General features: G+C 50.6%; 1 pseudogene; it reads left to right on the top strand.

The window, feature by feature from the left end:
- The first annotated feature begins 2,231 nt into the window (after positions 1-2,231).
- The window catches only part of LOC119284026, a 28,819-nt pseudogene continuing 16,270 nt past the window's right edge, over positions 2,232-14,780 (top strand).

The raw sequence follows: 14,780 nt of genomic DNA on the forward strand, positions 1-14,780 counted from the left end.
AGGACTGCGTTCGTTCTAGTGGTAGTACGTAGCTTGCTTTAGCTAGTGGTGTCTGGTAGTAGTGTAGTACGTACTGTGGGTTTATATCAACCGATGAGAATGCTAGCTGTCCCTACAGATTGCCTCGTTCATAGGACTGCGTTGTCAAGCTGTAATCATCGGACTCTTGATTTTTCTTTCAAATTTAGTAGATTATAGTAGATCTTAGCCATAGAAATTCTGTTGCTTTACCCAGACGTTCCGCACACGGAATACAGTCAAAAGTCGTTCAAGCAAGGCGTTCCATGCACATAGGAATTTACTTAGTCAAAAGTGGTTCAAGCCGGACGTGTTCCACACAGGGAATTTAGTCAACATATCGGTCGTTCCATGTGTGGATTTTAGTCGTTTAGTATAAGCTTTTGCGTGTCGATCCAAGAGAGAATCCCAAAACTCAAAACCTCATCTAACCTATAAATCTCGCTAGACTACACGCCATCCGGAGGCATCCGCGTGCACTACGCTCGTTCGGCCGCTCAACTCTTTTCCTGTGGTTCCGTTTTGGCTGCTGGCGCGTGGTGAACCGTTCACTGTTTTTTACATTCGCATTTCTTTCAGGAGTAGCTGCCAAGTGGGCCTCATTATCTAAGGTCCGGTGAATCAACTACTTTTTACGATTACTAAGATGTGCATCGTTCGGGCAATGAAGCGAGGCCTAGAAACTATCTGGTTGCACTTCCTCTCTCTCCTCCCTCCCACCTCGTCTCCTCTTCTTCGTGCGGTGGACAGCGCAGCTCCTTGCACCGCCATCCGTCCACCCTGCCGCTCGTGGAAATAAAGCAAGACCAAGAACAAGGGAAAGGGAGCACGCCGATGTGCATGCTGTTGAACAGAAAAGAATTCTTCAGTTTGTCATTACGTGGCTTTCTTTTTGTGCATGTCTAATGCTCCTCTGCCTTAAACTTGTGACGATATCCCAGGTTCCTCGGCAAGTTCACCGAGCACTTCTGTTTCAGTGTAATATGGCAATCGAAGTATCAAACCTTGGAGTATGAACACCTGCTCGTTTTTACTGGGAGCAGCGCATTTTAACCCTGAAGTATGAACGATTTAATCCCTGACTGGATTATGAGCGATTTAATCCCCGAGACGCCTAAAGTGGCAAAGTCCTCATCCTGCAACTTTCCCCTCCTCGTTCTCTTCCTCCCGCAGCTCACTGTTCACAAGTTCAAAACCAAATACAGCAAACAGGAAGGCCATGACCTCACTTACCATGCTTGTATGTTGGGTTATCTGGAATGAGAGAAATGTTAGAGTCTTTCGGAAGAAATCGACGCGGCCATACTACATTCTAATTAAAACTCATCCAGCAGGAGTCCAGGACGTGGCTCATGCGGGGGCTAGGCCTATGAGCATCATCATGCCGCGAGAATAACCTTTTGCCTTTATTTCAAAAAAAAAGTTCCTCATGCACTCTTGCTTCTTCACCACGAATCCGGTTCTTGAGCACGAGAACCATGTCTCCCGCATTGCTCCTGTTCTCACTGGCTTGTCTTCGTGGTTCATCAGGCCAGCAACATTCTTCTCTCTATACCTGTCTTTTTAGGCCTGCTGTAAACCTAGCAACCAGTGGCGGAGCTTGATGAAGATTCTTGAGGGGGCTTATAAGAGTTGAGGGGGCGAAGAACATACATTATGCATGAACTCTGAGAAATAATTGATTTTTTTGGAACGAAGGCGCTAGGAGCGTCCGACTTTAAATTAATAAAGCCACAAGGCAGCGTTCAAACAGGTTCTGAACCTTACAAACAACTAAGTTCAAATGGTACAAGACAACACGGATTAAGTACAGGATAATTCGAAAATACATGAAGTGAGGAGCACAATAGATATATCCACTAAATCAACATGTCCTTCCTCCCGGCGCAAGTTGGAAACTCCAAAAACTCGGACCAGATACGCAAAGTGAGGATCAAGAGTGCGAGTGTTGCTGATCTTCTCCATGGTATCCCTCATGCGCTCAGCATCGTGTTGCTTCCCCAATGGTGTTCACATCTGTAGGAAGAGATGGCATTTGAAAATAATATCAGCTGGGTGAGAAGGAAATTTCTTCTCGGCCGTAATTTTGTTCTGGGTCGTCCATGAAGAACACAAAAGCACCCCTGCGCAACGGTGTCCACACGTCCATAAATAATTGATATTCAAACTTAATAATTAGGGATAGTTTTTCTAGAGTAGGGGGAGGGGGGGCAATGGCCCCCATGAAGCTCCACCGCTCCTACCAACCAAATGCCCTCTCTTCTTTTCCCTACCTCTGTAAGACCAGAGCTTTCTTTTTTCTGTGTAAGACCAGAGATTGGTAATTCTACAAATCCCTTTGCTGCTGTGTGAGCAAAGATTGGAGTCCTCAGCTTACTGGCATAGGACCTTGCTGATGTTGTGGCCTCCTTTGAAGTTTAGGTTGGTCGATGAGGGACCACAACAAGGACCCTAGAGTTGCCTATGAATTTCACTCTGAAGGCCCTTGGTCAAGGGTATACCTGTGGACCTGCAACCAAGTTTGATGAACCTACAAAGTTCACTACACAAGATGGAAGGAGGAAAACTCAAGCCCACAGTAAGCCATTGTCTATTTTCTTGATGCATGGAGAAAATATCCCAGTAACTAGCATGGATAACTGACTGTTTGTTTTATTTTGCAGTCACACGGACTGTGACTTGTACCTACTCATAGTTTCACGCTCTGAGGTCTCCTACTTGTTGTTTATCCTCTCAGCGTTTTACGTGACACGCTTGGTACCTGCCCCAAATGCCCCATGTGTTCGCCAATATAATAGTACAAAACCAAGAATTTGTGTAGAGTAAGTTACATTTGACATAGCCCAAAGAATAAACTAGAATGAAGAGTCAGCTTATTGTTCAGTTATCTGTGTGGAAATTACATGATGGCTATTTGTATTCTTGTGTATTGTATTGATCTGACCCTCGTAGGGGTATATATAGAGTACATGAGAGAGGGATAGGTTTGAAGTACATGGCAAGGTTGTCTAAACCTATTTTATCTCTAATACCCCTAATAGATATTTATATCTAACTCGCAAATAGTATCTCTAACACCCCCCTCAGTCGTAGCAGGAGTGAAGCGAACGGTTGTGACTGAACTTGAAGTCTTGCGCTTCCGTCGTCTTCTCCGCTGCGCCATCTTCAATAGCGTCGACACCTAGGACGGTGACTACGTCCCATTGTGGTGCCTTCCCAGTCTATCCTCTATTCCCTCCTACAGTCACATGGAGAGTGGCGTCAACGCTAGTCACGACGCAGACGCTATTGACTGGAGTTATTGCCGATGACTTGCTGTAGACCAAGCCACTAATGCCAATGTCGAGGTAGACGATGATGGAGATGTAGCCGTGGTCAAGAAAATCGTGCCGATGGTGTAGTCATCGTAGTCGATGAAGCCGCACAAAGTCGGAGGCGCAAAAATTGCGCTATGTTGTAGATGACTGAGTTGCAGTCATGGACAATGCACCTCGAGGATGTTAGAGGGTGCTATCGGCGATGAGTCCACCGATTTTACCAGGACTGGAGGAAACCCATCGAGCACACATTGGTTTTGCCAGAACCGTGTGGCCGTGTAGGGATTGTCACTATAGAGACGCCGTGTCGATGCAGTCGTGCCATCGTGGATGACGCGGTCATTGCCGTCATGGTCGCATCTTGCAGAAAAGTTTGTCAGAGGACGCTAGGTACCCATCTTGTGGACGACGTGGAGGCGGTGTGTTGACGATGATGGTGATGAAGACCACTGTCGGTGTCAAAACCGGCGGATCTCGGGTAGGGGGTCCTGATCTGTGCGTCTAGGCGGATGGTAATAGGAGACGAGGGACACGATGTTTTTACCCAGGTTCGGGCCCTCTTGATGGAGGTAAAACCCTACGTCCCGCTTGATTAATATTGATGATGTGGGTTACAAGAGTAGATCTACCACGAGATCAAGGAGGCTAAACCCTAGAAGCTAGCCTATGGTATGATTGTTGTCCGTCCTATGGACTAAAGCCATCTGGTTTATATAGACACCGGAGAGGGCTAGGGTTACACAGAGTCGGTTACAATGGTAGGAGATCTACATATCCGTATCGCCAAGCTTGCCTTCCATGCCAAGGAAAGTCCCATCCGGACACGGGACGAAGTCTTCAATCTTCTATCTTCATAGTCTTGGAGTCCGGCCGATGATGATAGTTCGGCTATCTGGACACCCCCTAGTCCGGAACTCCCTCAGTAGCCCCTGAACCAGGCTTCAATGACGACGAGTCCGGCGCGCATGTTGTCTTCGGCATTGCAAGGCGGGTTCTCCCTCCAAATAATTCATAGAAGATTGTGAACACCGGGATAGTGTCCGGCTCTGCAAAATAATTTCCACATACCACCGTAGAGAGAAGAATATTTTCACAAGTTCAATTTGCTGACGTATTTGATGGCGTGACATCACACCATCACCAAGCCTTTACTTAAATTGTCTTTATTGTACCAGCTCAGCGCGTTTAGCGAAGCGGTTTCCTTGGCACGTCTTGTCGAAGCAGAGATCGTGTTCCCCTTATTTCGGGATTCCCATCAATACGGACGTGGGTAACCCAACCGCGCTCGTCGCCACGCCCCCTCCATCGAAGGCGGGTTCCAAACGGTCACGAAGACGGCTCTCGGTATTCTTCCTCTTTATAATGAGACCAAGGCCAATTCTTTTCCTTCAATACTCAATCGAATCCGCTCCTCGCCCCCGAGTTCCAACACCCAGGGCTTCCAGATTCGGGTACCTTCGACCTTCGACAATGTCCAGCTCCGACCCACGGGGCCGGTGGATGCCCTCCTCCATCATGGAAGAAGACGTGTTGAAGCTGAGAGACGCCAGGTATTTGACCTATGAGATTTCGCATAGGTTGCCTGCCCGAGGGCAAGTTATCCCTACTCCCGAGCCCGGCGAGAGCGTTGTGTTCGTGTCTCACCTCCGTAGGGGTTTAGGCTTCCCGATGGACCCCTTCGTGAGGGGGCTCATGTTTTATTATGGGCTGGAATTCCATGACCTGGCTCCGGAGTCCATCCTCCACATCTCATCGTTTATTGTCGTTTGCGAAGCTTTTCTCCGTACTACCCCTCACTTCTGCTTGTGGCTCAAAACCTTCAATGTGGAGCCGAAGATGATCGAGGGGCGGCAGGCAGAGTGCGGAGGGGCGTTTATAAGCAAGAGGGCCGATGCTCCATGGCCCGAGGGCTCTTTTCAAGAGGAGCTCGGCATGTGGCAACAGGAGTGGTTCTATATCACCGCTCCCAGGGGTAGCAGGCAAAGGCCACCGCCCATCTTCCGCTCGGGCCCTCCACAACAGCTGACGTCATGGGTCAACAGGCGGCGTGACTGGGGGCCGCCCAAAGACGTACCCCTTTTGCAGGACCGGATTCGAGGCCTCCAAGAAAGGGAGATCAATCTAGTCGCAGTAGTACAGGTCATGCTGATCCGGCGCCTACTGCCCTACAAACGTCGCCCCCTCCGCCTGTGGGAATTTAATCTGGAGGGGCCACGAGCTCTTCAACACTTTATGGATTTGACACCCATGGAGATGTACCAACTGTTCTTCGGATCGCAAGATATGCGTCCGGACTTGACCGAGGACGCTGGCCTAAGCTGCAATCGCCCGGATACTCAAGTAAGTAGCCCTCTGTCCGGACACACTATCCACTTATTTATCGTGGGTTCGCCCTTTAACCAGCTATCCCTTGAACAAGAGTGGATAGCGCTAGCGAAACTGATATGGTGTCCGGCCCCCCTCCCGGAGTCCACAAAAGATCCTGTGTTAATCAAAATATTGGAAGTTGCGCCCTCAGAGGAGGGCGAAGGGGGGCACAGGGAAACTACCACTTCTGCCAAGGAGGCTTTCAGTAAGGGAGGAATCGAGAGTCCCTCCTTCCAGGGGGAGAAGAGGATAGCTTCCGAAGACCCGGAGGCCAAGGCCTCGAAGCGGGGAAAGAAATCTGTGCCGGAAGGTCCTGTGCCGGGGAAAGCCCCGGCCGCACTGTCTCCTCGGAGGAATCAGCCCTCCAGCGAGCCGTAAGTAAAAAGGAGGAATTTTTTCATAGTGGATACCCCTGTTTAATTTTTGAGGGTAACCGAAGTTTTCATCTTGTAGTTTGGATCTCAGCCTGTCTCAGCACAACTCATCTTCGGGGGACCTTCGTCCGGAGATGATGGAGAGCGAAACGCCTCCATCTGCCGCCCCATCGTGCGGGGCGGACGACCCTGAGGTGTCGTCACGGAGGGTCTCCCCGAGTCCGGCAGGGCCTGAGAGCTCGGCACCAACTGGAGTACGGCCGGTGGAACTGCAGGATTTGCTTCAGAGGGCGTCCATCTCGGAAGATCACCGCACATTAATGAGTATGGTTATTGAAAGGATCTCGTCCGCCAAGAGCGGGTTGTATGAGGCCGTCGGAAGCTTGCTGACGGGCTTTGAGGTATGCAAAAAATAGCGTACCTTTTGACAGTTTTGCACATGAAGTGCGCCCTGTATAGATAGTAGCCCCTGAGACTTGGTATGCTGTCGAAAGCGATAGCGTGCCAAGGATCGTAATCTCAGTTATAGAATGCCACCTTTCCTATGCAGGTGGCGGATCGTCCGGTGGCCAGCCGGACTAATGGATTTGCCGAGCTGGGAAGGCAACTCGACGTTGCGGATGCGGACATCTCGCTGTTCAATAAACGACTTGATGAGTCACAAGGTACGTGGTTGCTCCGCGGTCGCCTAGTAAGGGAGCTGACGCCCGTGCCTTACAATTTGTATGCTTGATGCAGATGGCGCTGCTGCTATGGAAGGCCTTCGAGCCGAACTTGCTCGGGCCAAGGAGCAAGCCAGAAAAAGCGAGGCGGCTGCCTCGAAGGCAGCCGAAGAGCTAGAAGCCGAGAAGGCTGCTCACTGCCGAAGCAGGGAGGAGATGGTCGGAATGGCCGTGAAATTAAAAGTTGCTACCGACCGCCAGGAGGTTCTTGAAAGAGAACGTCTAGCGGAACAAGAGGACGTGAAGAAGGCCGACGCCAAAGCCAAGGATGGCCGTAGTGCGATGCGGGCTATGAAGGAGGAACTGCGCCAAATCCGAGACATTGTGGTTGGAAAGCCCTTTATGCTGCAGGAAGTTCATGGATCCGAAGTATGCTCAGCTTGGCCGATTGTATGGTGCGGAGGATCCTTATCTGGACTTGGCAGCGAGTGCGGCGGACGCAGTCGTGCACTTCCGAAGCCAGAAGGGTCATGAAATGGAAGAGCTCTTCTGGTCTCAATTCCATAGTCCGGAGCGTCAACTTCCGCTGAGTGATCGGCTGGTTGAGTGGGCTGAGCTAAATAGATTGTCCGGACTTGCCATGACGGATGTGGTCACTCACCTGTGGCCGGGAAGATCCAAGCCGAAGAGTTATTTTGGCTTGTTGCAGCAATTCCTTGGGGCGGTGCCGCGTATTGGGGCGATGAAGCGGTCGGCGTGTATAGAAGTTGCGCGGATGGCTCTTGCCCGTGGTAAGACATACTGGGCTGAGATGGATGCCACCGCTGTTGCATCCCGGGGTTCGGATAGAAGTCGGTTCCCCACCGAGCACTATTTTGAGGAAGTCCTGCAGGGCGCTCGTTTAATAGAGTCGCAGTGCTCAAAAAATGTTATGTTTGAGTGACATGTATGATTTCTGAGATCATGTTTATAATACAATAGCTTTTTATACTTGTGAGCTCAAGTGTTGAACTATCTCCTGTGCGGCCGTATGTTTATGTATAATCTGAAAGATGGCAGTCTTTGGCTTCAGCCCCCACGCACATGGTGCGGGGGTGTTTATAAAAAGAAAAACGCTTTGTCACACTTAATCCAACGTCTTGGTCCTTTTAAGAAGGTGATAACGTAGCAAACTAGGCAACCGGACTATAATGCTTTATCACTTTCACTTAGCCATAGGAGCTCGAATGTGGGGCTACTATATAGCCCCTGGCGGCACCGCTCATCTCCGAACTCGAGGTGCGTATGTGCTTGACCGGGAAGCGGTCCTTCATCAAAGCGGAGGAATTCTAAACATTCCAATTGTCGATCGAGTGGTTGACCAGACTCTCGCTATATCATGATAGTCAGTTTTCGGCTTTCTCTACTGAGGTGCTCGCCCGGCCGAACCGGGGCACAATCGCAGTAGTTCTCCTGGTGCCGCGTTAGCTGGTGATACGGAACGTAAGGCAGAAAAACACAGGAGTCGGGCAAACCCAACATTTGGCCAAAGACATGATTCGGAGCTGATGCATATAAGGCCTAACTCGAGACGCCGAACACTCCCTGAGGTGTTCGGTCTTTATGATACCGGGCAGAACGATGCCCTGAGCCCCTAGTATCCAGGTACAGACGGGAACTTCTGACGCGGCCGATGCCAAAACGCCAGCCTCCTCCTCGGCTATGGTAGGAAACCGGGGGATGTGTATCAACAAGAGACAGTAAGAAAGGTTTACACAGGGTCTTAATCTGAAAAGAATCCTTGCAATGGGTCCCTGCTGCACGTCTGCGACTGTGTCTCCGTTGTGCTGTGTCCTGGACGGGTGTAGCACGTGCTTCATCTGTAAAAAGAGAAGGACTTAGTTTCTAAGAAATATCATGCAAAAGTTATGTTAAAATAGAGGATAATTTGGTAGATAAACAAAGCTGAGCTTTATTGGCTCTCATTGTTGAAACGCGCGGCCCTTTATAAAGGGGGTATGCGGCTGGGAAGCCCCTTGTTTATTCACGCCGGACTCGCCTAACCGTGTCCGGGGTCTGAATGACCCGTATTTAGGGACCTTGACCTGCAAGGTCGGAGTGGCTGTCAAAGCAGCCCCGCGCTCTCCATGGTCGAGGAACACTCGTAGTTACTCTTTAATGAGATTATGCCGCGTTAACCGGGCATCGTAGGTATAGGAGCCGTGTAGTGTGGTAAGGCGTTAAAGCGGGCGAAAGCTTTGCGTCCCAGTAGTGCTTGATGGCAACTGTGTAATGGGGTGCGGCGAAGAGTGAGCCTTTCGTGACGGCGGTTGTCGGATGAGCCGAACACAACCTCTAGTGGTATAGAGCCCGTATAGTTGGCTTAAGGGCCTGGCGTCGCTCCTTTGAAGGGAGTGCTGTTATAGCGAATGTTGGTAGGGTCTATCCCCATTATGCGGACAGTGTCTTGACATGGCAGGAGCCGCGCTTTGTTGTCGTGATATCACATGAAGTGAGTTCACTGTTTTGACTTCTAGTGGGAAAGTCTTCTGTTTTCCGGAGTGCTGCTTTTGGGGTTCGTCACTTTCCCTTGGTGTATCGAGCCCCTTGTGTTCGGCGTTAAGTCTGCCGGACTGCTTGAAGACCCAACAATCTCTGTGGGTATGGTTTGCAGGCTTTCCGGAGGTACCGTGTATTTGACATAGTCTGTCTAGGATCTTGTTTAGGTTGGATAGCTCGTCGCTGTTGTCCTTGAGGGACAACGTTTTGTTGTTCGGCCGAGAGTTTTTGAATCCGGCGTTGACCGCCGTACTACTTGGGCCTTTTTCTTTATCCCGGCGTTGATCCTTTCTGCGTCGAGATTTCCCATTTCCATCCCTGACTTCGGATGTATTCGGGTCGCTGGTGCTACATCTAGCCAGCCAGCTGTCCTCCCCCGCGCAAAAGCGGATCATGAGGCTTGTTAGTGTGGCCATTGTTCTTTGTTTTTCCTGGCCGAGGTGTCTGGCAAGCCATTTGTCTCGGACATTGTGTTTAAAGGCTGCTAAGGCTTCAGCGTCCGGACAGTCGACTATTTGGTTCTTTTTAGTGAGGAACCTGTTCCAGAATTTGTGTGCTGACTCTCCGGGCTGTTGATTTATGTGACTTAAATCGTCTGCATTCGGAGGGCGGACATAAGTCCCTTTAAAATTTGCTCGAAACGCATCTTCAAGCTCTTCCCAACTTCCAATGGTGTTTTCTGGGAGGCTTTTAAGCCAATGCCGAGCTGGCCCTTTGAGCTTGAGGGGCAGGTATTTTATCACATGGAGATCGTCTCCTCTGGCCATATGTATGTATAGGATATAATCCTCAATCCAGACTCCGGGGTCTCTCGTTCCGTCATATGCCTCTATGTTTACGGGTTTGAATCCCGCTGGAAATCCATGATCCAGTACCTCGTCGGTGAAACATAGTGGGTGTGCGGCGCCCCTGTATTTGGGTGTGCCGTTGTCTTCAAATGCTCTGCAGGTTGTGTTGCTTCCTGGAGTCTTCTTTTTTGGCCCATAAATAAATCTGACTGGATCATCCTTCTTCCGAGGATCTTTATGTTGATCGTGTGCCGGTTTGTGTGCGGCGCCCCTTGTTGCTCTTGGCCTGTCATCTGGTCGTCTATCCGGCCAGGCGGCTTCTTTCTTTTTTGGCAGCGGGGGCTCTAAGGCCTCCTCGTCAAATTCGGGCAACAGCTTGCGCTTCGGATAGCTCTTTGTCTGGTGACTGGCGCCATGTTTATCTGCACTGTTGAGTACTTTGCTCCATCTCATTCTGAGTGCGTCCTCCGCTATTTTGAGCTTCCTCTTTTGCTTCTTCAAACTCCTTGCCGTGGCGACGAGTCTTTTATGAAGATTCGTATGCTCTGGTGATGTGAGATCATCTTCGCCAGGGATGGGTTGCCTGTCCGGTTCATCATGTTCAGATGGCTGCTTGGTGGCACGTGCGTCGTCCACTGCTTCGCCCTTCTCTAAGGTCGGGTATGTATGGGTGCCGTTTTTATTGAGGCCGGTCCTCGGACGGCGCTTGCGTCGCCGTTTTGTTTGTTTGTTGGGGGAGTTGTCCTTCGCCACGTCCCGTTTTTCCTCATTATCGCTTCCTTTTGGTGTATTCACCATGTATACGTCGTTAGTTGGGGTGGCTTTCTAGTGCCCAGTAGGTGCTGGTTCTTGGTCATCTCCGGCATCGTCGTCCATACCGTCGATGTCTTCGGAGTCGTAGTCTAGCATGTCGGTTAGATCATCGACAGTGGCTACCAAGTGGGCGGTGGGTGGGTTTTGAATTTCTTCGTCATCCGCATCCCAACCGTCCTGGCTGCGGTCCAGCAGGGCTCTCCTGATAATGAGAGATACCTGAACGAACTCAAGATGTCGCCAAAAGGCGAGTGTTGAAAGATGTCTGGGGCCGTAAACTCCATGATCGGCGCCCAACCGGATTCGATTGGGAGCGCGGGAGGTTCGGAGTCCGGCAGGGAGTCCGGCACCTCGGAGTCACGAGCCTCGCGAGGGACAAAGTCAGTGTTTGGCTCTATCGCCGTAGAGGTTGCGGCACCCGAGGCGAGGTCTAGCCATCCGTCCTCTATCTGCGCGGCCGGCTCCAAATTGAAGATCGGAGCAGGCTCGAGTGCGGCCTCCAGGGTACTGTCCGGCGGCAGAGCTAAATCATGCCCGACGTGACAGTGCGGCGCGCTCGGCTGTGGCTGGAATCCGTCGAAGATCAAGTCCCCGCGGATGTCAGCCGTGAAGTCCAAACTTCCAAATCTGACCTGACGGCCCGGGGCGTAACTTTCGATCTGCTCTAGATGGCCAAGCGAATTGGCCCGCAGTGCAAAGCCGGCGAATACGGAGATCTGTCCGGGGAGGAAGGTCTCACCTTGGACTGCGTCGTTGATGATGATCGAAGAATCCATCGAGCCTATCGGTGACGAAACAGAGGAACTCTCAATGAAAGCACCAATGTCGGTGTCAAAACCAGCGGATCTCGGGTAGGGGGTCCCGATCTGTGCGTCTAGGCGGATGGTAACAAGAGACGAGGGACACGATGTTTTTATCCAGGTTCGGGCCCTCTTGATGGAGGTAAAACCCTACGTCCTGCTTGATTAATATTGATGATGTGGGTTACAAGAGTAGATCTACCACGAGATCAAGGAGGCTAAAACCTAGAAGCTAGCCTATGGTATGATTGTTGTTCGTCCTATGGATTAAAGCCATCCGGTTTATATAGACACCGGAGAGGGCTAGGGTTACACAGAGTCGGTTACAATAGTAGGAGATCTACATATCCGTATCGCCAAGCTTGCCTTCCACGCCAAGGAAAGTCCCATCCGGACATGGGACGAACTCTTCAATCTTCTATCTTCATAGTCTTGGAGTCCGGCCGATGATGATAGTTCGGCTATCCGGACACCCCTAGTTCGGAACTCCCTCAACCACATTGATGAAGACCTTGGCCGTAAGTGTCGGCGATGGCGTCGCAGCAGCATGTCGACGATCGCTTGAAGGTGTCCCTCGTGGAGACGAACTATCAATGTCGTGTCGTGCCGGAGAAGTGAATAAAGAATTGCATATTTTTCCACACCAGCCTGGCGTGTGGATGGTGCATGTGGTGGTAGCTTCTCGTAGATGTGTTGGACGAAGATTTTTCTTTTCTTAGGCGTGATGTAATCGTATAGCACGGTGTTGTGGCGCGGGGTCGGTGTAGATCTGCTTGATGAAGTGCAGATTGGTGAAGAATTGTGGTTGGCCTCAGTGAAGAATTGTTGTTGGCCTCGGTCCTGCGATGCTCAGCTCGGCGAAGCCGCCATGTACGTTCCTGGGTAGCTGCAGATCTTGTGGAGCGGACTCAGGCGCATAAGCCTGAGGACCACTATAGATCGGATCGAAATATTTGCGTGAGAGCGATGCCCTCCCGTGGTCGGACGCGCGTGTCCGCACAGTGTTGCTGCGCCCGCGTTGCCGATCGACCCTGCAGAAGGGTCGTCGCTGGAGTCCAAGGCTCATGCCATGCACGGATGCACAGCAGTCCGGCGTCCGCGTTGCCGGTCGACCCTGCGGAAGGGCCGCGGTTGGAGCCCACAGCTCATGCCATGCTCGTACTGTGTTCTTGCTGCTCGATGCGTGCATGGGCTATGGAGTCGATGTGGCTGCGGGATCTTGGCGATGGACTACGGCCGTGCAGCGCACGGCTCGGCGGATTGTCAATGTAGAGCCCATGCGCACATGGCCCTGGTCGTCGTCGCGAGCTGAACCGCGTCATCGTCCATGGTCGGTGCAGACGAAGTAGATCTAACCTATAGAACTAAAAAATTCGAGATTGATCTAATCTAATCTATGGAACCAATCTAATCATTGATCAGATCGGTTGCCACGCCCAGGTGAGAGGAGATTGATCTCCCCGAGCCGGCGCGCCGAGGAAGGTGTGATTGTGACCAACGATCGATGACATTGGTGTAATGACTCTTATACCATGTGAAAATTATATGATGGTTATTTGTATTGTTGTGTGTTGTATTGATCCGACCCTTGTAGGGATATATATAGAGCACATGGGAGAGGGATAGGCTTGAAGTACAAGGCAATGTTGTTTAAACCTATTTTATCTCTAATAGATATTCATCTCTAAGTCTCAAATATTATCTCTAACAATCTGATAGCGGATGCTACACCTTTTAAGGGGAAACTCACCTTATCTTGGTTCTGTCATGAATGATCATGACAAGAACGGCTTGGCACCTCTTGTCCAATGCACTACTCATATGTGCCCAATAAGAATTCATTGGCATGTGAAGGCTAACTACAAGGAGTACTGGAGAGCCAAGTTCAGAGTGACAAACTTCAACTACCGGATGCTACATCCTTTAAGGGGAAACTCACATTATCTTGGTTATGTCATGAATGATCATGACAAGAACGGCTAGGCACCTCTTGTCCAATGCACTACTCATATGTGCCCAATAAGAATTCATTGGCATGTGAAGGCTAACTACAAGAAGTACTGGAGAGGCAAGATCAGAGTGACAAACTTCAACTACCGGATGCTACACCCTTTAAGGGGAAACTCACCTTATCTTGGTTCTGTCATGAATGATCATGACAAGAACGGCTTGGCACCTCTTGTCCAATGCACTACTATATGTGCCCAATAAGAATTCATTGGCATGTGAAGGCTAACTACAAGGAGTACTGGAGAGCCAAGATCAGAGTGACAAACTTCAACTACTGGATTAATTACTCGCAGTGGAACCTAATAGCTCAGCACCCTAATTCCAACAGCTTGACTAGAATTACCAGTTTCAACTACACCAGCTCTTAACCCTTATGGACTTATGAGTGAGCACCTCATCCTTGGACACTTGATATTCCTTGTGGGAATGTTTTTTCAGCTATTGACAAATTCTCTTATCGTAGATGACATCACTATGTTATGAGGCATCAGGAACTACAATGATTATCTCTTGACTACTGGACATGATGGTGTTGGGGAACGTAGTAATTTCAAAAAAATTCCTACGCACACGCAAGATCATGGTGATGCATAGCAACGAGAGGGGAGAGTGGTGTCCACGTACCCTCGTAGATCGTAAGCGGAAGCGTTATGACAATGCGGTTGATGTAGTCGTACGTCTTCACGATCCGACCGATCCAAGCACCGAACGTACGGCACCTCCGAGTTCAGCACACGTTCAGCTCGATGACGACCCCTGGACTCCGATCCAGCAGGGTGTCGGGGATGAGTTCCGTCAGCACGACGGCGTGGTGACGATGATGATGTTCTACCGACGCAGGGCTTCGCCTAAACACCGCAACGATATGACTGAGATGGAATATGGTGGAGGGGGGCACCGCACAAGGCTAAGGAACGATCACGAAGATCAACTTGTGTGTCTAGAGGTGCCCCCTACCCCCGTATATAAAGGAGGGAGGGGGGAGGTGCGGCCGGCCCCCTAGGGGTGCGCCTGGAGGAGTCCTACTCCCACCGGGAGTAGGACTCCCCCCTCTTGCCTTGGTGGAGAAGGAAAGGGGGGCGCCCCCCCCCCC

Source organism: Triticum dicoccoides, chromosome 4A (assembly GCF_002162155.2).
Source record: "Triticum dicoccoides isolate Atlit2015 ecotype Zavitan chromosome 4A, WEW_v2.0, whole genome shotgun sequence".
In the NCBI taxonomy this organism is placed as follows: Eukaryota; Viridiplantae; Streptophyta; class Magnoliopsida; order Poales; family Poaceae; genus Triticum; species Triticum dicoccoides.